This window comes from Nerophis lumbriciformis, linkage group LG39, assembly GCF_033978685.3.
Source record: "Nerophis lumbriciformis linkage group LG39, RoL_Nlum_v2.1, whole genome shotgun sequence".
NCBI classification, from domain to species: Eukaryota; Metazoa; Chordata; class Actinopteri; order Syngnathiformes; family Syngnathidae; genus Nerophis; species Nerophis lumbriciformis.
The window spans coordinates 19,493,140-19,518,882 of NC_084586.2; the positions used below are offsets into that span (position 1 = coordinate 19,493,140).

The following is a 25,743-nucleotide window of genomic DNA, read 5'->3' on the forward strand; positions in this document are numbered from 1 at the left end:
AAATACGAAAGGGTTCTTAGTGGAAGTCCCTGCGTGGGTTCTAGATGAAAGTCTTGAAATACAAAAGGGTTCTTATAGATGAAACCCTTGAAATACGGAAGGGTTCTTAGTGGAACTCCCTGCATAGGTTCTAGATGAAACCCTTGACAAACGAAAGGGTTCTTAGTGGAACTCCCTGTGTGGGTTCTAAATGAAACCCTTGAAATACGAAAGGGTTCTTAGTGGAACTCCCTGCGTGGGTTCTAGATGAAAGTCTTGAAATACAAAAGGGTTCTTAGTGGAACTCCCTGTGTGGGTTCTAGATGAAACCCTTGAAATACGAAAGGGTTCTTAGTGGAACTCCCTGCGTGGGTTCTAGATGAAACCCTTGAAATACGAAAGGGTTCTTAGTGGAACTCCCTGCGTGGGTTCTAGATGAAAGTCTTGAAATACAAAAGGGTTCTTAGTGGAACTCCCTGTGTGGGTTCTAGATGAAACCCTTGAAATACGAAAGGGTTCTTAGTGGAACTCCCTGCGTGGGTTCTAGATGAAAGTCTTGAAATACAAAAGGGTTCTTAGTGGAACTCCCTGTGTGGGTTCTAGATGAAACCCTTGAAATACGAAAGGGTTCTTAGTGGAACTCCCTGCGTGGGTTCTAGATGAAAGTCTTGAAATACAAAAGGGTTCTTAGTGGAACTCCCTGTGTGGGTTCTAGATGAAACCCTTGAAATACGAAAGGGTTCTTAGTGGAACTCCCTGCGTGGGTTCTAGATGAAAGTCTTGAAATACAAAAGGGTTCTTAGTGGAACTCCTTGTGTGGGTTCTAGATGAAACCCTTGAAATACGAAAGGGTTCTTAGTGGAACTCCCTGCGTGGGTTCTAGATGAAAGTCTTGAAATACAAAAGGGTTCTTAGTGGAACTCCCTGTGTGGGTTCTAGATGAAACCCTTGACAAACGAAAGGGTTCTTAGTGGAACTCCCTGTGTGGGTTCTAGATGAAACCCTTGAAATACGAAAGGGTTCTTAGTGGAACTCCCTGCGTGGGTTCTAGATGAAAGTCTTGAAATACAAAAGGGTTCTTAGTGGAACTCCCTGTGTGGGTTCTAGATGAAACCCTTGAAATACGAAAGGGTTCTTAGTGGAACTCCCTGCGTGGGTTCTAGATGAAAGTCTTGAAATACAAAAGGGTTCTTAGTGGAACTCCCTGTGTGGGTTCTAGATGAAACCCTTCAAATACGAAAGGGTTCTTAGTGGAACTCCCTGCATAGGTTCTAGATGAAACCCTTGACAAACGAAAGGGTTCTTAGTGGAACTCCCTGTGTGGGTTCTAGATGAAACCCTTGAAATACGAAAGGGTTCTTAGTGGAACTCCCTGCGTGGGTTCTAGATGAAAGTCTTGAAATACAAAAGGGTTCTTAGTGGAACTCCCTGTGTGGGTTCTAGATGAAACCCTTGACAAACGAAAGGGTTCTTAGTGGAACTCCCTGTGTGGGTTCTAGATGAAACCCTTGAAATACGAAAGGGTTCTTAGTGGAACTCCCTGCGTGGGTTCTAGATAAAAGTCTTGAAATACAAAAGGGTTCTTAGTGGAACTCCCTGCGTGGGTTCTAGATGAAAGTCTTGAAATACAAAAGGGTTCTTAGTGGAACTCCCTGTGTGGGTTCTAGATGAAACCCTTGAAATACGAAAGGGTTCTTAGTGGAACTCCCTGCGTGGGTTCTAGATGAAAGTCTTGAAATACAAAAGGGTTCTTAGTGGAACTCCCTGTGTGGGTTCTAGATGAAACCCTTGAAATACGAAAGGGTTCTTAGTGGAACTCCCTGCGTGGGTTCTTTGTAGAACCTCTCATGGGGGGTTCTGGGTGGAACCTTACACACACAGTTCTAGGTAGAACCCTCCAAAAGGGTTCCAGGTGGAACCTTTATAAAAAGGTTCTACCTGGAGCCAAAAAGGGTTCTCCTATGAGGACGAGCCGAAGAACCATATATGGTTCTACCGTATTTTCCGCACTATAAGGCGCACCTAAAAAGCACACATTTTCTCAAAAGCTGACAGTGTGCCTTATAACCCGGTGCGCTTTATATATGGATTAATATTAAGATTCATTTTCATAAAGTTTCGGTCTCGTAACTACGGTAAACAGCGGCCATCTTTTTTCCCGGTAGAACAGGAAGCGCTTCTTCTTCTACGCAAGCAACCGCCAAGGTAAGCACCCGCCCCCAGAGAACAGGAAGCGCTTCTTCTTCTACTGTAAGCAACCACCCGCCCGCGTAGAAGAAGAAAAAGCGCGCGTTTCATTTCCTTTGTGTGTTTACATCTGTAAAGACCACAAAATGGCTCCTACTAAGCGACAGGGATCCGGTTCATGAAAAGACGCAATCTCTCCATCCGCACACGGATTACTATTTCACAGCAACTGATATTCCTGTGAACCGCACTGTGGATACAACGGGAGCACGTACGGTGAATATTCGCACCACAGGGAATGAGAAGTCATCCTTCACTGTGGTTCTAGCTTGCCATGCTAATGGCCAGAAACTTCCACCCATGGTGATATTCAAAAGGAAGACCTTGCCAAAAGAGACCTTTCCAGCTGGCGTCATCATAAAAGCTAACTCGAAGGGATGGATGAAGAAAAGATGAGCGAGTGGTTAAGGTAAGTTTAAGTTTAAGTCCATGTTGATATACGACTCCATGCGCGCCCACATCACGCTGGTTTTAATATATTATTAAAGTTTGACTGACCTATCTGACTGTTTTTTTGACATTCCTTTAGCGCAGTTAGATGCGGCTTACAACACGGGGCGGCTTATAGGTGGACAACGTTTTGAAATATGCCGTTCATTGAAGGCGCGGCTTATAACCCAGGACGCCTTATGGTGCGGAAAATACGGTACTTAGCACTTTTATTTCTAAGAGTGTACCCGCTTTGATTTCCAAAAGCTTCTTGCTGCGGAGCAAATTAGCGTGTGGCGTCGTTGTCTCGCGGGCATCTGGCAAACAGGTTCGCTTTTGTCAATTATTCACACATCTCAGTGCTACATGGAGCGTCCCCACGTCCCTCAGGCCGTCGTACCTTCCAACAAAGCAAAGTTGCGAGTACATAAATAAAAAGCAGAACACAAAATGTGTGCCCTGCGCAGCGCCTAACAAAAATACTGTTTCATCCTTATCTACTGTAGAATCAGAAGTGTGCATACATCAATTTGTCATAGTGAGACTGGCCTAAAAACAACATGGAGGACTGGGATAAAACACAATGACAGACTGTCAAAGCCAAGGACTCGCACGCCTTCATTCATTACCTGCCCAGAGACAACAAACACATCAATGACGTTCCTTTAAGGACATTTGCTCAGCTTGCGTGCGTTCAGCCGCTGCCAAGAGCGGCGTGAGGTGCGGAAAGGTTCACTGCGTTCTGACTCGAGTCTGGCTTGTGTCGGCATCTCGGCCCTTCATCGCAGTGTTTGTGTCCCAAACTAAGGACTGATCAGGGAGGGGCTTGTAATTCAGCCTCTCACGCAGTGATGAGGTTTGCGTGCCCAGACGAGCTTGACACTTTGTGGTCATCTTCACTGAGACAAATAGGGATGGGTACTGTTTACGTTTGAACCCATAAGGTACTTTTGTGTGTTTTTTGATTAAAAAAAATGAAAAAAATGATTGCGACATTGAAAAATGAGCTGCTGTCCAGTTTCTATATCTCCTTTTATTATCACATTTCCAAGTCGCAATCACAGTTGCAAGTCCAAGTGTAAAGTTTATGGTGTGTTGGCGAGTCAGTTCGGTCTTTGGTTGCGCCCTAACAAGTGTTTATACTCGAAGTCAGGGGTCGGCAATCCAAAATGTTAAAAAGAGCCATACTGGACCAAAAATATAAAAAAACAAATATTTCTGGAGCCGCAAAAAATTAAAAGCCTTCTAAGTGTTGTAATGTAGGCAACACATGATGTAAGTGTCTATATTAGCCTACTATCAAAATGACTTCAAAAGTCTTATATAAGTGTTATAATGAAGGCAACACATGATGTAAGTGTCTATATTAGCCTACTATCAAAATTACTTTAAAAGTCTTATATAAGTGTTATAATGAAGGCAACACATGATGCAAGTGTCTATATTAGCCTACTATCAAAATGACTTCAAAAGTCTTATATAAGTGTTATAAAGAAGGCAACACATGATGTAAGTGTCTATATTAGCCTACTATCAAAATGACTTCAAAAGTCTTATATAAGTGTTATAATGAAGGCAACACATGATGTAAGTGTCTATATTAGCCTACTATCAAAATGACTTCAAAAGTCTTATATAAGTGTTATAATGAAGGCAACACATGATGTAAGTGTCTATATTAGCCTACTATCAAAATGACTTCAAAAGTCTTATATAAGTGTTATAATGAAGGCAACACATGATGTAAGTGTCTATATTAGCCTACTATCAAAATGACTTCAAAAGTCTTATATAAGTGTTATAATGAAGGCAACACATGATGTAAGTGTCTATATTAGCCTACTATCAAAATGACTTCAAAAGTCTTATATAAGTGTTATAATGAAGGCAACACATGATGTAAGTGTCTATATTAGCCTACTATCAAAATGACTTCAAAAGTCTTATATAAGTGTTATAATGAAGGCAACACATGATGTAAGTGTCTATATTAGCCTACTATCAAAATGACTTCAAAAGTCTTATATAAGTGTTATAATGAAGGCAACACATGATGTGTCTATATTAGCCTACTATCAAAATCACTTCAAAAGTCTTATATAAGTGTTATAATGAAGGCAACACATGATGTAAGTGTCTATATTAGTTATATTAGCCTACTATCAAAATGGCTTTAAAAGTCTTATATAAGTGGTATAATGAAGGCAACACATGATGTAAGTGTCTATATTAGTTGTATTAGCCTACGATCAAAATTACTTTAAAAGTCTTATATAAGTGTTATAATGAAGACAACACATGATGCAAGTGTCTATATTAGCCTACTATCAAAATGACTTTAAAAGTCTTATATAAGTGTTATAATGAAGACAACACATGATGCAAGTGTCTATATTAGCCTACTATCAAAATGACTTTAAAAGTCTTATATAAGTGTTAAAATGAAGTCAATACATGATGCAAGTGTCTATAATTGCCTACTATCAAAATGACTTTAAAAATCTTATATAAGTGTTATAATGAAGACAACACATGATGTTAGTGTCTATATTAGTTATATTAGCCTAATATCAAAATGACTTTAAAAGTCTTATATAAGTGTTATAATGAAGGCAACACATGATGTAAGTGTCTATATTAGCCTACTATCAAAATGACTTCAAAAGTCTTATATAAGTGTTATAATGAAGGCAACACATGATGTAAGTGTCTATATTAGCCTACTATCAAAATGACTTCAAAAGTCTTATATAAGTGTTATAATGAAGGCAACACATGATGTAAGTGTCTATATTAGCCTACTATCAAAATGACTTCAAAAGTCTTATATAAGTGTTATAATGAAGGCAACACATGATGCAAGTGTCTATATTAGCCTACTATCAAAATGACTTTAAAAATCTTATATAAGTGTTATAATGAAGACAACACATGATGTTAGTGTCTATATTAGTTATATTAGCCTAATATCAAAATGACTTTAAAAGTCTTATATAAGTAATATAATGAAGACAACACATGATGTTAGTGTCTATATTAGTTATATTAGCCTAATATCAAAATGACTTTAAAAGTCTTATATAAGTGTTATGATGAAGACAACACATGATGCAAGTGTCTATATTAGTTATATTAGCCTACTATCAAAATGACTTTAAAAGTCTTATATAAGTGTTATAATGAAGACAACACATGATGCAAGTGTCTATATTAGTTATATTAGCCTACTATCAAAATGACTTTAAAAGTCTTATATAAGTGTTATAATGAAGACAACACATGATGCAAGTGTCTATATTAGTTATATTAGCCTACTATCAAAATGACTTTAAAAGTCTTATATAAGTGTTATGATGAAGACAACACATGGTGTAAGTGTCTATATTAGTTGTATTAGCCGACTATCAAAATGACTTTAAAAGTCTTATATAAGTGTTGTAATGAAGGCAACACATGATGTAAGTGTCTATATTTGCCTACTATCAAAATGTGAATTGTGAATTATATTTATATAGCGCTTTTCTCTTGTGACTCAAAGCGCTTTTACATAGTGAAACCCAATATTTAAGCTACATTTACACCAGTGTGGGTGGCACTGGGAGCAGGTGGGTAAAGTGTCTTGCCCAAGGACACAACGGCAGTGACTAGGATGGCGGAAGCGGGGATCGAACCTGGAACCCTCAAGTTGCCGGCACGGCCACTCTACCAACCGAGCTATACCGCCCCGACACAAGACTTTCAAAGTCTTATATAAGTGTTATAATGGAGTCAACACATGATGTAAGTGTCTATATTTGCCTACTATCAAAATGACTTTCAAAGTCTTATATAAGTGTTATAATGGAGTCAACACATGATGTAAGTGTCTATATTTGCCTACTATCAAAATGACTTTCAAAGTCTTATATAAGTGTTATAATGGAGTCAACACATGATGTAAGTGTCTATATTTGCCTACTATCAAAATGACTATGTGTCGCAGGCTGACGCAAATCTCCGTTGACAGAAATGTTGAAAGTTAATATTTATTTTTTACAACATTAGTAGAACGTATTCTCAGAGGGTGAGATAACTCCTGGAAATGACTGTCTTCAAATGGCCAAAAGGCATAGATGTGTGTGTCTTCTTCTGATGGATTTATGACAATCTTTGCGAGCTCGATAACGTTTGCTGTGGTCTGGAACAACATGGTACACGGTGTCTCATGTACTGTGTTTCAACATACGGGTATTATTATGGCGTGTGTTTAAAAGGCACCTATTGGGAGACATATTGTCCGGCGTTTTGTTTCACAATATTATGCAAAACCAACTTTTGTTGCCTATTGGTACCTGCTGATCTGTATTTGGGATCTGCATAAGTCCCAAAAAATGCGGGCACGTCCGCCATTGTAGTTTGGGGTGTGTTCAATAAGTTCCTTCTTTTTCTTTATCCTCTTGTTGCGGGGCATTCATCCAAAACAGCGTACAGTTCCAACTCATATCTGTCTGTAGACTCGCTATGAAAGCGCTTAAAAACTACCGGTACAACAAAGAAGACACAGTCGAAGTGGAGGCACGTAAATAAGACCGCCTACAAAACAACAGCATACCTGCCAACTTTTGAAATCAGAAAAACCTAGTAGCCAGGGTCCAGGACAAAGTCCTGGTGGGGGGTTCAGGGTCCCCCCCGACGCAAAATGATTATTAGCATTCAGACAGGTTAAAATGTTGCTAAAACCATCACTTTTCTATCAGTCACAGTGACTTTTCAAAACAAAAATATTACAGCAAAAATCATATGGGTTGATTGACATGTTTATTCTGTAAGATAACTTCAATAGTTTGAAATTATTTTGACAGTTAATGCCAGTTATCCTGTCAACCTTTCACAAGACTTCAATTTGTTCATTGAAAGTATAAACACTTTTTACAGTAAACAAATGGTAAAACAGTACTAAACAATTCCATAAAAAAAAAAATTGGTGTCATTATTAACTTTCTGTCCAAGCTTGTATAATCTACTGCCTTGTTCAATTGTAAAAAATATTCTGTGCCTAAAATTCACATTTCTATCACAATTATCATACTGTAAACATGGTAAGCTAACTTCATTAAAATTAATAGTCCTGTCAATAGCATGGAATTACAATTCAAATGGAGTTTTTTTGTAAGCCTTTCAAAAGAATTCAAAATATGAAAAATTAATTTAAGCCATCAGACACTTGAAAAGTGGCGCATCACATCTCTAATGTAATCATTTGAACTTTTCAACAGAAATAGCACTGCAAAAATATTAAGGACTTTATAGGTTTACTTCATTAAAATGTATTGCCTCCGTAAATACAACTTCGGCATTTATCACATCCAAAGAATCTGTTTGGGCGACGAAAAACATTGAAAGTTTTCCACTTGTATCGCTAGCAACGGCATTAGACTTGTGTTGTTTTGTCCCAACGTGGTCTTTTACATCGCTAATTCCTCCGTGTCCGATGGAAAAATCTTGTCTGCACAAGGTGCAATTCGCGTAGTTTTCACCCTTTTTGGAACGGATAATTATTTTTGAATATTCTTCACGGAATGACTGCAGTTTTCTTTTCGGTTTAAGACTCGTTTGCCATTTTTCTCCGGCTGATTCCATGATCGTTCGCTCGTTTGGAAACAATGGCAACTGTATGGCGTCACGTTAGTGCCAAAAATCCGAGCGCATAAAAACTGTTATCGCGCGCTGATTGTCAACTTCGTGCGCGCGCGCGACACCATTTTGCGCGCGCGTGGTGCCTTTCTGCGCGCGCGCGACACCTTTCTGCGCGCTCTCTGTGTACTCCTGGCATCTCTCCCCGCTTTGGGGGCGGGTATGCTTAGACGGCCCTTTCTTTCTGATTGGCTCTGAGCATTTTTCATTTGACCAATCATTCTCCAGCGTAGCAACGTTGTAGCCATCTTACTTCAGACATCTAGCCTCAATCATTACATTGATGTCAATGGTACATGCACTAATTAAATGACCATAACTTGCTCGATTTTCGACCAATTTACAAACGGTTTGCCTTGTTACAAATCTTATTACATGTAGATATGACATAGGATGCTGTACCTGTTGAAATTACCTTTTTCGCTTTAAAAAAAAAAAGACTTAATTGTGCAACATAGTTGTGTAGGGTCAGTGTTAGTCAGTTCTCTGATTATTTTAAACTGTTTCAGAATACATTATTAAAAGCTATTTTTAACATTTTAAAAACAAAATTCAAAGATTATTTCATTAATTTTATGGCTGAATCAAAAGAAATTCCATAAATTAGAAAACAAATGTTCAAGAAGAAGTGAAAATATGAAATAATGTTATTGCTGGTGGACCAGTTCTGGCTGAAAGATGTGATTATGGCAGCGTTTCTCAAAGTGTGGGGCGCGCCCCACTGGTGGGGAATAGAGACATGACAGGTGGGGCGCGAGGAACGGGAGGAAATTTCACTTTAAATTTTTTTTTTAATTATTATATTTTTAGATTATTTTTTTTACTATGCTTTCATTTTCTATACACACTGTAAATCACTTTGTGATTCTGTCTGTGAAATCCGCTATATAAATAAATGGAAATTACCGGTACTTATTTTTACTGTAGGCTTTATATTTCTCGGTAGGAGCGAAAGTTTGACAGACATAGCAACAGTAACTAATGGGGGCGGGGCTAAGCGGAACAAACTTTCGAGCGGATGGGTAGCAGGCTAATGTGTGGATCACAATTACACAAATATATACATTTGTGACTCGCACCTCAAAGGTCGTCGAGCCAGAGCCAGCGCCTGCAGAGAAACAAAAATGTGACGGGCACACACTGTGTCATTCACCGGGAAGCACTCGCGTCAAGGCAGCTCAGCCCCGAACTCAATGAGGTTTTAACAGATGTTGTGAGCGCGGTAAATTTGATCAAAACACGACCACTGAAAGCGCGACTGTTCTCTGCACTGTGTGAGGAAATGGGAGCTGATCATACAGCCGTGCTGTTTCACAGTGAAGCAAGGTGGCTCTCCTGGGGGAAAGTGCTGTCACTTGCCCTGTCTTGCCAAATGCATAGCTCCTTTTTTTTTTTTTGCAAAGATTGCAAAGTGGCACTTTTATTGTATTTATTATTTAACTTGATGCAAGTTATTTGATTTATTATTGAACTTGATGCAAGTTGTAACACTTTTTTTGATTTATTATTGAACTTGATGCAAGTTATAACACTTTTTGTTTTATTTATTATTGAACTTGATGCAAGTTATAACACTTTTTTTGATTTATTATTGAACTTGATGCAAGTTATAACACTTTTTTTGATTTATTATAGAACTTGATGCAAGTTATTGGATTTATTATTGAACTTGATGCAAGTTATAACACTTTTTTTGATTTATTATTGAACGTGATGCAAGTTATAACACTTTTTTTTATTATTGAACTTGATGCAAGTTATAACACTTTTTTTGATTTATTATTGAACTTGATGCAAGTTATAACACTTTTATTTGATTTATTATTGAACTTGATGCAAGTTATAACACTTTTTGATTTATTACTGAATGTGATGCAAGTTATAACACTTTTTTGGATTTATTATTGAACTTGATGCAAGTTATAACAGTTTTATTTATTTATTATTGAACGTGATGCAAGTTATAACACTTTTTTTGATTTATTATTGAACTTGATGAAAGTTATAACACTTTTGTTTTATTTATTATTGAACTTGATGGAAGTTATTTTATTTATTATTGAACTTGATGCAAGTTATACCACAGCTGCACAGTTATTTTATTTATTATTGAACTTAATGTTATTTTATGTTATTGAGTTCGAATGTATACAACTTGATGTTCAATAAATTTGAAAATGTTAAAGCTTGGCATTAGCGCTCTGTTGGGGTGATGGGGGCAGGTGGGGCTTGAAAACTCCCCCTTGTCCAAAGGGGGGGATGACAAAAAAAGTTTGAGAACCACTGGATTATGGTGTTTGTTGTCTTATTATTTATTTGGGTCACATTTTGTATTACCCTGTATTGTGTTTATGTGGTATGAAATAACCTTCATCAGCGCGCGACATTTTTTTAATCCACTTCTTCCTCCGTAAATCTTGATACATATTGACGATGACCCGCCCTGCTATACTTCTGATTGGCTCTGAGCATTTTTCAGCGTTTTTCGCCTGACCAATCAGAAAGAAGAGGCCGTCTAAGCATACCCGCCCCCAAAGTGCCAAAAAGAAACATGAAAGCGCGAGGAGAGATGCCAGGAGTACACAGAGAGCGCGCAGAAAGGCATCGCGCGCGCGCAAAATGGTGCCGCGCGCGCGCACGAAGTGGAGAATCAGCGCGCGATAACAGTTTTTATGCGCTCTGATTTTTGGCACTAATGTGACGCCATACAACTGGTGCCTCGTGCTTGGCAGCGGTGCTATAAATAGCCTCGCGCATGGCATTCGGAATGGCTCGATAGGAAGTTACGGGAAGCAGTGTCGATTGTCATTGTTGTTACGCGATTTCGTGAATAAAACTTTAAAAAAAATATATTCTTTTAATTAATGAAAAACCGTACTTTTTATCACTGCAGCCGTAACCCGGAATAGGTTGATGAAAACCGTACTAATTACAGGAAAACCGGAGTAGTTGGCAGGTATGCAACAGTCAGGAAGCGGCTTGAAAACGGTCTGTAAAACATCAAAAAAAACTTGTTGTGGAGGCCACATGGAAGTGTTTTAAATGTAGAAAAAAACATAATATGACCTCTTTTGCATGAAAATAGACCCTCTCATCAGAAGTGTGCCTTAAAATCCGCTGCGCCCTATGGTCCCACAAATATTGTTGCGACATAAAACATGGCGGTGTGGACTTATTAGTATGCTAATGTAGCATAACGTGGTGCCCGCTAACAGTCCACTGGAGGCGTTTGTCTTGGGGACGCGGCGTTTATCGGAGGAAAGCATCTGCTTCCCATCTGAGGCTGCGAGACATTTGTCCGGTTCAAGTGGGCCGGCACCCCCGTGGTTGCCAAAGACAAAAGGCTTTAAATAAATTAGGCATAAAAACAAGGCGGTGTAGTTAAATATTCATACTGAAGGAGAAGGGCCCATGGAGAAGTCCTCTTTGTGTTAACTTGAGCGGCAATTAAAGAGAACTGACTCGCCGTTTCTTCTCAACAGACTGGCGGCGACGTCAAAGATCAACGTGCTCTTTTGTTTCAACGAAGCCGGAGGACAACAAGATCTGAGGAGCGGCGTCTGCGCCGAGGAAAGGGATCGCCTCCGAGTTAAGTCGGCAGAATCGCCACGTGCGCTTGACCTTTTAAGACTCGCCGCAAAATAGCTTTCAAGCAGATAACACACTTGGGAACAATTATGGCGCATGGAATTAATTTAATAATACTGTTAGGGTTTTTTCACACAAATTTGGGGGGAGTCAAAACGAGTTCTTTCACAGGTCAACACACCAGAGCAGTGGTTATGGCGTCACATTAGTGCCAAAAATCCCAGCGCATAAAAACTGTTATCGCGCGCCAGGCCCGGCCCTAACCAATCTGGCGCCCTAGGCAAGATTTTAGGTGGCGCCCCCCCCCCCCACATCGGCAGTGAAGTGTATATACTCACAAGAAACCGAATAGCTTTGTCTTTGACCTTTTTTTTTTTACTTACAACTATACCTAATATATAAAGGGGTGGAAAAGTGACTATTACCTGCAGGGCAAACATTAGCTAACCAGAAGGCAATAACAATGTAAACAAAAAACACCTGCTTAAAATATCTAATACAAATGTCGTAACATTTATTATAGAAAGTAAACTAAGCCAAATGGCGACACCGTAAGTAAAGATGCACCGCGGGAATACCATTATAAATACGCTAGTATTCGCTGAAGTAATGACGTGTTGTATGAAAGGAGAGAAGGTTAGCACTCCCCTTGACAAGGATGGAAATGGCCCCTGTGGCCTGCAACACATATATGGTTAAGGCATTGCCACCTACTTCGTGGCATCTCTAACCAAGTTTTTTAACATTATTATTCTTCAATACTTTTAGTTTTCTCTGCTTATGCGCTCTACTTCTTGAGGAAAACATATTGCTATTTAACATACAGAATTGAGAGCTTCTGTCAGATTTTTTGCACATATTTAGTCCACACAATCTAAACCAAAATGATTATATTTTTAAACGTTTATAAATTGCACCCTTGTTGTTGAGAAACCTTTCTATCCTAAAGCAGGCCTATTTTCGCATTTGTCCACGCTTTGGTGCCTTTTGCAAACGATATATTTATGTGTATTTTTTGTTGTAATATCAGTCAGTTTGAAAGTAATCTAATTCAAGGGCCTTATGACAAAACATGTGTACTACCATAAATGCTCCAACTATAGCGCTTTAATGTTTATTTACTGAAACTACAAAGAGGATGCGTGATCAATTCTACCATGAAGACAAAACATTTAAATCAACTTTATTTGAATATAACAACTTAAAGAACAATAATGGTGTTCGCATAGTGCAGCTGACGTCATGGTGTAATTGTTTATAAATCTACTTAAATTAAATACCAACATTTTAAAGCACAAGCAGAGCTAAATACATATGCTGAATGCTAACCATTCACAATACTTAAATGCATGTGAATCTGTGCAAACTGTATAGTTGTTAACTGCTAGCTGTTAATTGGAGCATGTACGGTACATCATGAAGACACGGTGCCTTAGGAACAAGTTGATTTCATGTATTTCTTCTTATTGTGCAGTTATGTGTTCATATTTAATCTTCCTGTGCCTGAATTTTCCTTGCTCTGTGATGTAAAGAAGCCTTCAATATAGACAAAGTGCCTTTAGGCAAGGCACGTTTATTTCTAGAGCACAATTTGTTCACAAGGCAATTCAAAGTGCTATATTATTAAGCACTATATTAAGTGCGGTATAGCTCGGTTGGTAGAGCGGCCGTGCCAGCAACTTGAGGGTTGCAGGTTCCATCCCCGCTTCCGCCATCCTAGTCACTGCCGTTGTGTCCTTGGGCAAGACACTTTACCCACCTGCTCCCAGTGCCACCCACACTGGTTTAAATGTAATTTAGATATTGGGTTTCACAATGTAAAGCGCTTTGAGTCACTTGAGAAAAAGCGCTATATAAAATGTAATTCACTTCACTTCAAATGTCCCAGAGGAATGTAAGGTGGGAGTACTGTAATTACCTAACGTTACATTATTATTTTCCATAACAATTTAGCCCCCTCCACAATATTAACCCGACGTTAAAACAGAACTAGCTATTTATTGATTAGCAATTGCCGACTCATGTAACATTAGCTTAATGCTAAAAAGCCAGGTTACTATCACATTCTGTAACAGACAAATAATTTCATGTAGGCTAACGTTACCTACCTGCTACCTCTGTCTTTTCTCGTTTCTCCTCCTCTTCTTTTCTCTTTTTTCTTCCCTGGGCACCTGACAGTTTTGGCCGTTTTGACATCTTGTGTTGATTTTTTGATGTGGTGACGTCCAAAAAGAGTCATGATACGGGAAGGGAGGGGGCGCACCGTGCGGGGGGCGGGGGGATGTTGTAACAAATAATATTTCTATTAAATAGGCTTTACTTTGCATTTTAATTAACGTGGGATTAGTTTTTGTATTTAGAAATAATAGTACCAATTTTTATTTATTATTTTTTTTTTTCTCCAACATTTGTGGCACTGGCGTGGCGCCCCCTGATGGACGGCGCCCTTAGCATTTGCCTATACGGCCTATGCCACGCCTTTCTGCGCGCTCTCTGTTAGGGATGTCCCGATCCGATATTTGGATCGGATCGGCTGCCGATATTTGCCAAAAATTGCGTATCGGCAAGGCATGGGAAAATGCCGATCCAGATCCAGTTTTAAAAAAAACTCCGGTCCGTGTTTTCCAACGCACCGATTTAAATAATACATTCCACTTTTCTGCTGCTCCCTAATTTCCGTTCCGCATTTTCCAGCACACCTTCAACACATCCACAATTCTCACGCAGTTGCTTTGAGCTGCTGGCATTACACGACAGGCTCTTCTCACTCTTTCCTGTGTCTCCCTCTCACAGACAGCGAGCGCACCTTCTTACACACGTCACATACTGTCACGTCATACGTCACATACGTATACGTCCTCTCCCAGCAGAGAGCGAGGTAGCGGCATGGCTAACGTTAGCTGTGATGCTAGCGCAGCCGCTAAGGTGCGCGCCCGCTCAAACGTCCTCTGCGCACGGCAAATCTATGCCACGCACAAAATCAAATAAAAAAAAAATAAGCGCATAACAATTTTCGACACACGGACACGACAGAGAAAACAGTTTTCGTCATCATTGTTCAAATATTGTGACGTCTGTCGAGACGCTTATCTCCATTCGGTGCCACACGTCCACACCATCAAAATGGCAAAAAAATGTCCACATCAACACCGTATGAAAAAATTAGTGATTTTTTTAGTTGTGATTTCCTTCTCTGCATGACAGTTTAAAAGGTCTGTGGATTCCCACGCAGTTGCTTTTAGCTGCTGGCATTACACGACAGGCTCTTCTCACTCTTTCCTGTGTCTCCCTCTCACAGACAGCGAGCGCACCTTCTTACACACGTCGCATACTGTCACGTCATACGTCACATACTGTCACGTCATACGTCACATACTGTCACGTCATACGTCACATACTGTCACGTCATACGTCACATACTGTCACGTCATACGTCACATACGTATACGTCCTCCCCGAGCAGAGGTAGCAGCATGGCTAACGTTAGCTGTGATGCTAGCGCAGCCGTGTGACCAACGTTCTCTCTAAGGTGCTCGCCTGTGCAATTGCGCACTGTTTAAACGTCCTCTGCGCATAGCAATTATATGCCACGCACAAAATCAAATAAAAAAATAAGCGCATAACAATTTTCGACACACGGACACGACAGAGAAAACAGTTTTCGTCATCATTGTTCAAATACTGTGACGTCTGTCGAGACGCTTATCTCCATTCGGTGCCACACGTCCACACCATCAAAATGCCGAGGCAAAAATTTCCACATCAACACCGTATGAAAAAATTAGTGATTTTTTTAGTTGTGATTTCCTTCTCTGCATGACAGTTTAAAAGTAGCATATATTAATGCAGTATGAAGAAGAATGTTTTAATGTAGACATGCAAGCCTTGAAAGAACATTTTGAAAATCAAGACTACATTTCCTGCAAATGGGTGCATTTCTACCCTATATTTTAACTTTGGATTTATTCTTATATCAAACTCTTTTGGCTGTCTTTTTGACACTTACATCCACACCCTGGATTATAAATAATGTCAATAATTCAATGTGATTATCTTGTGTGATGACTGTATTATGATGATAGTATATATCTGATAGTATATATCTGTATCATGAATCAATTTAAGTGGACCCCGACTTTATGAAAATGAATCTTAATATTAATCCATATATAAAGCGCACCGGGTTATAAGCCGCACTGTCAGCTTTTGAGTAAATTTGTGGTTTTTAGGTGCGGCTAATAGTGCGGAAAATACGGTACATGTAATAAGATTTGTAACAAGGCAAACCGTTTGTAAATTGGTCGAAAAGGCACCACGCGCGCGCAAAAAGGTGTCTCGCGCGCGCACGAAGTGGAGAATCAGCGCGCGATAACAGTTTTTATGCGCTCGGATTTTTGGCACTAATGTGACGCCATAAGTGGTCCCCAACCAGCGGTCCGTGAAGCGTTTGCTACCGGGCCAGAGAGAAACATTACATAATTTATAGGGATGCATTTATCGGCCGATAATATCGGCAGTCCGATATTATCGGCCGATAAATGCTTTAAAAAGTAATATCGGAAATTATCGGTATCTAAGTGTGTAACGGTACGAGTATTTGTATTGAACCGTTTCGGTACGAGGGGTTCGGTTCCGAACGGAGGTGTACCAAACGAGTTTCCACACGGACATATTAAGTAGCGTACCGCACGTTGTGCAAACAATGCACACCGAGGCACATAATATCTACGGCTTTTCACACACACAAGTGAATGCAAGGCATACTTGGTCAACAGCCAAACAGGTCACACTAGGGTGGCCGTATAAACAACTTTAACACTGTTACAAATATGCGCCACACTGTGAACCCACACCAAACAAGAATGACAAACACAATTCGGGAGAACATCCGCAACACAACAGAACAAATACCCAGAACCCCTTGCAGCACTAACTCTTCCGGGACACTACAATATACACCCCCCATTTTTTTACAGCATATTATTGGAAATGGAAAAATGGCACTACTGTTTTTTCACGTTAAAATTCTGGCAACTGAGCCGGCATTTTTTTTTTTTAACACTAAAATATAAGGTTGTTTTCATGGCGTATTACAGTAAATGGAAAAATAACATCATTGTTTTTTTTACGGTAAAAGTCTACAATAGTATGACCGTAATAAATAACATTGAATATTTACGTATTTTGATCATTTTAAGCATACGCGGCGGATTTATTTCAAAAACGAATCCCAACGTCATGAGAGCCAATCAATCAATCAATCAATGTTTACTTATATAGCCCTAAATCACGAGTGTCTCAAAGGGCTACACAAGCCACAACGACATCCTCGGCTCAGATCCCACATTAAACATAATAAAACATTATTTACTGTACAATGTCTGCTGTCATTAGGATGCCGATTGATAGAATCTTTCTATATTCCAGTTTAGATGACGAATGACTGTCTTTTCGTGTCTTTATCACCATTCCCGGGTCTAAATTGGCTGTCAGAGTTGACAAACAATATGTACTCATCCTTCTACTAACCAGGTGAGAGGCATGATTTATTATCTACAATAAACTTCCAAGAGCAAGGAAGCAACTTACCGTATTTTCCGCACTATTAGCCGCACCTAAAAACCACAAATTTACTCAAAAGCTGACAGTGCGGCTTATAACCCGGTGCGCTTTATATATGGATTAATATTAAGATTCATTTTCATAAAGTTTCGGTCTCGCAACTACGGTAAACAGCCGCCATCTTTTTTCCCCGTAGAAGAGGAAGTGCTTCTTCTTCTACGCAAGCAACCGCCAAGGTAAGCACCCGCCCCCATAGAACAGGAAGCGCTTCTTCTTCTACTGTAAGCAACCACCCGCCCGCGTAGAAGAAGAAGCGCGGATATTACGTTTCATTTCCTTTGTGTGTTTACATCTGTAAAGACCACAAAATGGCTCCTACTAAGCGACAGGTTTCCAAGACGCAATCTCTCCATCCGCACACGGACTACTATTTCACAGCAACTGCCTAAAGACTTTCAAGAAAAGCTGGCTACTTTCCGTGCATATTGTAAAAACAAGATAGCTGAAAAAAAGATCCGGCCAGAGAACATTATCAACATGGACGAGGTTCCACTGACTTTTGATATTCCTGTGAACCGCACTGTGGATACAACGGGAGCACGTACGGTGAATATTCGCACCACAGGGAATGAGAAGTCATCCTTCACTGTGGTTCTAGCTTGCCATGCTAATGGCCAGAAACTTCCACCCATGGTGATATTCAAAAGGAAGACCTTGCCAAAAGAGACCTTTCCAGCCGGCGTCATCATAAAAGCTAACTCGAAAGGATGGATGGATGAAGAAAAGATGAGCGAGTGGTTAAGGTAAGTTTAAGTTTACGCGAAGAGGCCGGGTGGCTTTTTTCACGCAGCTCCGTCCATGTTGATATACGACTCCATGCGCGCCCACATCACGCTGGTTTTTAATATATTATTAAAGTTTGACTGACCTATCTGACTGTTTTTTTGACATTCCCTTTAGCGCAGTTAGATGCGGCTTATAACACGGGGCGTCTTATAGGTGGACAAAGTTTTGAAATATGCCGTTCATTGAAGGCGCGGCTTATAACCCAGGGCGCCTTATGGTGCGGAAAATACGGTACTTGTCAATCATGTCAACACAAGCTTCTGATCACGGTGCTGCTATGAATAGTTTAACGCTTATAATAACAATATTACTAATACTTGGTTAATATTCAAGTAACCAAATGTGAATGGAGTATTGTTGGTGCTATTTGTATGGTTATTTTTTTGGGTTGTATGGGCGAAGTAGAGGATCTACCATTGACTTTTATTTACGTGTATTTACTAGAGATGTCTGATAATGGCTTTTTTGCCGATATCCGATATTCCGATATTGTCCAACTCTTAATTACCGATTCTGATATCAAGCGATACCGATATATACAGTCAGGGAATTAACACATTATTATGCCTAATTTTGTTGTGATGCCCCGCTGGATGCATTAAACAATGTAACAAGGTTTTCCAAAATAAATCAACTCAAGTTATGGGGAAAAAAATGCCAACATGGCACTGCCATATTTAGGGCCCGCAATGGCCCATTGCAAAAGGACTCCCGAAGGGAGTCCTTATGCAATGGGACAAAAGGACCTATTGTATTTGTAAGGTTTTATTCTTTATTCTTTTTCTTCCGCCGCCTCTTTGAGCACTAATTTGACCCACTTAACATGCTTCAAAACTCACCATATTTGACCCACCTATCAGGACCTGCGGAAATTGTCTTTTAATAAAAAAACCAAACCGCAAAAATCAAAATTGCGCTCTAGCGCCCCCTAGGAAAAAAAAAAACTAGACTGCCTGTAACTACCACTAGGAAGGTCGGAGAGACATGAAACTAAAACCTCTATGTAGGTCTGGCTCAGACCTAACTTTCATAATGGTACATTCTCGGGCTAAAATCAACAGGAAGTTGGCAATTCCCCCTTCAAGACAAAAAAGTACTAAAAACAGTCACTTTTGCCTCTTTGAGCTGTAATTTGACCCCCTTAACATGCTTCAAAACTCACCGAACTGAACACACACATCAGGACTGGCTAAAACTGTGATCTAATGAAAAAACCTAACCCCAAATCTAAAATTTTTTTAATAAAACGCACAAAAAACTGCTCCTCGGATGACAAATCTGACAAAACTGCCTGTAACTCCCACTGGGAAGGTCGGAGAGAGATGAAACAAAAACCTCTATGTAGGTCTCACTTAGACCTACATTTCATAAATTGACAACCCCCAGCAAAAATCAACAGGAAGTTTGCTATTCCCCCTTCAAAACAAAATTTTTGTAAAAACCGGTCACCTTCCTTCAAAATCTATCTCCTCTGAGCGCGTTTGTCGTTTCGCCTTCAAACTAACACAGGTGAGAGATAAAACCCTTGTGATTAAAAGTATAGATGGGATTTTTAATACCTGCTCCGGTTTTGATTTTATGACCCTTCAAAGACCCGCTTCACTGATGCTGCTGCGCTGCTTTTTTTTTAAGATGGCTGCTTAAAAGCAGGAAGCACCAACGTGCCCACACAATGCAGACAAGGTAGGTACACTAGACAAAAGTATTGGGACACTTCAGACTAAAAGTAGACAAAAGTATTGGGACACTTAGGACTAGCACCTGCCAAATACGCGGGCCCGTCCAACGCTGCTTGCAGCTTTAATTATTATTGAAGTCACAAAGTGCATCATTTTTTCTTAACGTGCCTCAAAACAGCAGCTTGGAATTTGGGACACGCTCTGCCTGAGAGAGCATGAGGAGGTTGAGGTGGGCGGTGTTGAGGTGGGGGGGAGGGGATAGCGGGGGGGTGTATATTGTAGCGTCCCGGAAGAGTTAGTGCTGCAAGGGATTCTGGGTATTTGTTCTGTTGTGTTTATGCTGTGTTACGGTGCGGATGTTCTCCCAAAATGTGTTTGTCATTCTTGTTTGGTGTGGGTTGACAGTGTGGCGCATATTTGTAAAAGTGTTAAAGTTGTTTATACGGCCACCCTCATGGGGACCGTATAGCTCGGTTGGTAGAGCGGCCGTGCCAGCAACTTGAGGGTTGCAGGTTCGATCCCCGCTTCCGCCATCCTAGTGAAGTGAAGTGAAGTGAAGTATATTTATATAGCGCTTTTTCTCAAGTGACTCAAAGCGCTTTACATAGTGAAACCCAATATCTAAGTTACATTTAAACCAGTGTGGGTGGCACTGGGAGCAGGTGGGTAAAGTGTCTTGCCCAAGGACACAACGGCAGTGACTAGGATGGCGGAAGCGGGGATCGAACCTGCAACCCTCAAGTTGATGGCACGGCCGCTCTACCAACCGAGCTACACCGTCCCAGTCCTAGTCACTGCCGTTGTGTCCTTGGGCAAGACACTTTACCCACCTGCTCCCAGTGCCACCCACACTGGTTTAAATGGAACTTAGATATTGGGTTTCACTATGTAAAGCGCTTTGAGTCACTTGAGAAAAAGCGCTATATAAATGTAATTCAATTCACTTCACTCATTGTGACCTGTATGGCTGTTGACCAAGTATGCATTGCATTCACTTGTGTGTGAAATGCCATAGGTATTATGTGATTGGGCCGGCATGCAAAGGCAGTGCCTTTAAGGTTTATTGGCGCTCTGTACTTCTCCCTACGTCCGTGTACACAGCGGCCTTTTAAAAAGTCATACATTTTACTTTTTGAAACCGATACCGATCATTTTGAAACCGATACCGATAATTTCCGATATTACATTTTAAAGCATTCATCGGCCGATAATATCGGCAGTCCGATATTATCGGACATCCCTAGTATTTACGAGTTCGAATGCATTAAAAATAAATATACATCCGTCATCATGTCTTACATAATGATTGACAACGATAGGCAAATTCCCAAAAAAGTGCAGTTCCCCTTTAAATGTTCAAATATATGCAATTGAGTGCAGTACATGCAATTGGATATTTCTTTTCTTCCTGTCAAAACATAAATAAAGAATACATTTGAGTTCTTTTGGCTCATAGGACTCCTGAGGCAGCGGACAAGTACCGACAGGCCAAGCGGTGTGCGGCTTCAGCGGTCGCAGAGGCAAAAACTCGGACATGGGAGGAGTTCGGTGAGGCCATGGAAAACGACTTCGAAGCAATTCTGGACCACCATCCGCCGCCTCAGGAAGGGGAAGCAGTGCACTATCAACACCGTGTATGGCGAGGATGGTGTTCTGCTGACCTCGACTGCGGATGTTGTGGATCGGTGGAGGGAATACTTCGAAGACCTCCTCAATCCCACCAACACGTCTTCCTATGAGGAAGCAGTGCCTGGGGAATCTGAGGTGGACTCTCCTATTTCTGGGGCTGAGGTTGCTGAGGTAGTTAAAAAGCTCCTCGGTGGCAAGGCCCCGGGGGTAGATGAGATCCGCCCGGAGTTCCTTAAGGCTCTGGATGCTGTGGGGCTGTCTTGGTTGACAAGACTCTGCAGCATCGCGTGGACATCGGGGGCGGTACCACTGGATTGGCAGACCGGGGTGGTGGTTCCTCTCTTAAGAAGGGGAACCGGAGGGTGTGTTCTAACTATCGTGGGATCACACTCCTCAGCCTTCCCGGTAAGGTCTATTCAGGTGTACTGGAGAGGAGGTTACGCCGGATAGTCGAACCTCGGATTCAGGAGGAACAGTGTGGTTTTCGTCCTGGTCGTGGAACTGTGGACCAGCTCTATACTCTCGGCAGGGTCCTTGAGGGTGCATGGGAGTTTGCCCAACCAGTCTACATGTGTTTTGTGGACTTGGAGAAGGCATTCAACCGTGTACCTCGGGAAGTCCTGTGGGGAGTGCTCAGAGAGTACGGGGTATCGGACTGTCTGATTGTGGCAGTCCGCTCCCTGTATGATCAGTGCCAGAGCTTGGTCCGCATTGCCGGTAGTAAGTCGGACACGTTTCCAGTGAGGGTTGGACTCCGCCAAGGCTGCCCTTTGTCACCCATTCTGTTCATAACTTTTATGGACAGAATTTCTAGGCGCAGTCAAGGCGTTGAGGGGATCTGGTTTGGTGGCTGCAGGATCAGGTCTCTGCTTTTTGCAGATGATGTGGTCCTGATGGCTTCCTCTGGCCAGGATCTTCAGCTCTCACTGGATCGGTTCGCAGCCGAGTGTGAAGCGACTGGGATGAGAATCAGCACCTCCAAGTCCGAGTCCATGGTTCTCGCCCGGAAAAGGGTGGAGTGCCATCTCCGGGTTGGGGAGGAGATCTTGCCCCAAGTGGAGGAGTTCAAGTACCTCTGAGTCTTGTTCAGGAGTGGGGGTAGAGTGGATCGTGAGATCGACAGGCGGATCGGTGCGGCGTCTTCAGTAATGCGGACGCTGTATCGAGCCGTTGTGGTGAAGAAGGAGCTGAGCCGGAAGGCAAAGCTCTCAATTTACCGGTCGATCTACGTTCCCATTTTCACCTATGGTCATGAGCTTTGGGTTATGACCGAAAGGACAAGATCACGGGTACAAGCGGCCGAAATGAGTTTCCTCCGCCGGGTGGCGGGGCTCTCCCTTAGAGATAGGGTGAGAAGCTCTGCCATCCGGGAGGAGCTCAAAGTAAAGCCGCTGCTCCTCCACATGGAGAGGAGCCAGATGAGGTGGTTCGGGCATCTGGTCAGGATGCCACCCGAACGCCTCCCTAGGGAGGTGTTTAGGGCACGTCCGACCGGTAGGAGGCCGCGGGGAAGACCCAGGACACGTTGGGAAGACTATGTCTCCCGGCTGGCCTGGGAAGGAGGAGCTGGACGAAGTGGCTGGGGAGAGGGAAGTCTGGGCTTCCCTGCTTAGGCTGCTGCCCCCGCGACCCGACCTCGGATAAGCGGAAGAAGATGGATGGATGGATGGATTTTAGTAAGAAATGATGAAGTACTTAAATGATGCACATTATATATACAGGCATGATAATGTGGCCGGCCAGATCTGGCCCCTGGGCCTTGAGTTTGACACCCCTGTGCTAGAGGTTGCCAATCATTCAACAATTTAGGAGCTGCAGGACTTCAATGAGCGCAGGGTGGTGTTGCACCTAATGACCCTCTCAAGAGGTACCCCAAACTACAATGAGAGGAGCCCCAGTCTGGAAAAATCCCCCCTGGTTGTACTACCTGGGGTGCCGTACTCAGTCTTTCCAAGGAATAATGTCAGACTTATAAAAAAAATAAAACCCTCTGCAGATTCATGTTCATGATCCTCAAGTTAGCATCCAATCTGTGGCAAGGGGAAAATTCCGAGCTAAGCTGAGATCACATTCCGAGTAGCGGCAGTCTGTCTCTGACATGTTTGCAGAGGTGGCGGCGAGGATGACAAACAATGTAGCTAAGAAGGAGATACAGAGTTCAATGAGTTATCATCAAAATAGGTTTTCTTTAAACTTGGGTTGTCCTGATACCAATAGTTTGGTACCGGTACCAAAATGTATTTTGATACTTTTCTAAATAAAGGGAACCACAAAAGTTTAATTATTGGCTTTATTTGAACAAAAAATCTTTGACTACCGTATTTTCCGCACTATAAGGCGCACCTAAAAACCACAAATTTTCTCAAAAGCTGACAGTGCGCCTTATAACCCGGTGCGCTTTATATATGGATAAATATTAAGATTCATTTTCATAAAGTTTCGGTCTCGCAACTTCGGTAAACAGCCGCCATCTTTTTTCCCGGTAGAACAGGAAGCGCTTCTTCTTCTACGCAAGCAACCGCCAAGGTAAGCACCCGCCCCCATAGAACAGGAAGCGCTTCTTCTTCTACTGTAAGCAACCACCCGCCCGCGTAGAAGAAGAAAAAGCGCGCGGATATTACGTTTCATTTCCTTTGTGTGTTTACATCTGTAAAGACCACAAAATGGCTCCTACTAAGCGACAGGGATCCGGTTCATGAAAAGACGCAATCTCTCCATCCGCACACGGACTACTATTTCACAGCAACTGCCTAAAGACTTTCAAGAAAAGCTGGCTACTTTCCGTGCATATTGTAAAAACAAGATAGCTGAAAAAAAGATCCGGCCAGAGAACATTATCAACATGGACGAGGTTCCACTGACTTTTGATATTCCTGTGAACCGCACTGTGGATACAACGGGAGCACGTACGGTGAATATTCGCACCACAGGGAATGAGAAGTCATCCTTCACTGTGGTTCTAGCTTGCCATGCTAATGGCCAGAAACTTCCACCCATGGTGATATTCAAAAGGAAGACCTTGCCAAAAGAGACCTTTCCAGCCGGCGTCATCATAAAAGCTAACTCGAAGGGATGGATGAAGAAAAGATGAGCGAGTGGTTAAGGTAAGTTTAAGTTTACGCGAAGAGGCCGGGTGGCTTTTTTCACGCAGCTCCGTCCATGTTGATATACGACTCCATGCGCGCCCACATCACGCTGGTTTTAATATATTATTAAAGTTTGACTGACCTATTTGACTGTTTTTTTGACATTCCTTTAGCGCAGTTAGATGCGGCTTACAACACGGGGCGGCTTATAGGTGGACAAAGTTTTGAAATATGCCGTTTCATTGAAGGCGCGGCTTATAACCCAGGGCGCCTTATGGTGCGGAAAATACGGTACATGAAACATAAGTTTATTATTGTAATTTTGTCCTTAAATAAAATAGTCAACTTGTCTTTTAGTAGTAAGTAAACAAAGACTCCTAATTAGTCTATGCAGTAACATATTGTGTCATTTATACACCTATTATTTTCTACACATTATGAGGGACAAACTGTAAAAAAATATTATTAATCTACTTGTTCATTTACTGTTAATATATTTCTCTTTTAACATGTTCTATCTACACTTCTGTTCAAATGTAATAATCACTTATTCTTCTCTTCTTTGATACTTCACATTAGTTTTGGATGATACCGCAAATTTGGGTATCAATCCGATACCAAGTCGTTCCAGGATCATACAAAGTCCTCATGTGTCCAGGGACATGATTCCTGAGTTTATAAACATAATATACATTTTATAAAAACGAAAGATGTTGTGATGCCAAAAAATATTGACGTAATCACGGTAGTATTGACTACATCCGCTACTGTTCTTAATATCATTGCAGTGGATGCTAGGTATCGATCCACCAATGGCGTTTGTTTACATTTTGATGCCGGTGAGCGACAGCACACAGGAAGTACTTCACTATGGCCGCTCCTTGTGTAACTGTTAGGGTTGTCCCCATACCAATATTTTGGTACCGGTACCAAAATGTATTTCCATACTTTTTGATACTTTTCTAAATAAAGGGGACCACAAAATGTTTTATTATTGGCTTTATTTTAACAAACAATCTTAGGGT

General features: G+C 41.3%; 1 protein-coding gene and 1 non-coding gene across 2 annotated transcripts in view; one reads left to right on the forward strand and one right to left on the reverse strand.

The window, feature by feature from the left end:
• cox10 (cytochrome c oxidase assembly factor heme A:farnesyltransferase COX10) overlaps positions 1 to 25,743 on the reverse strand; it is a 216,100-nt gene that overhangs the window by 137,465 nt on the left and 52,892 nt on the right. The gene's annotated exons all lie outside the window — the stretch shown is intronic.
• LOC133577969 (U6atac minor spliceosomal RNA) lies at positions 12,531 to 12,658 on the forward strand. The gene has a single exon (XR_009811804.1). It is a non-coding gene; the product is annotated as a U6atac minor spliceosomal RNA (small nuclear RNA).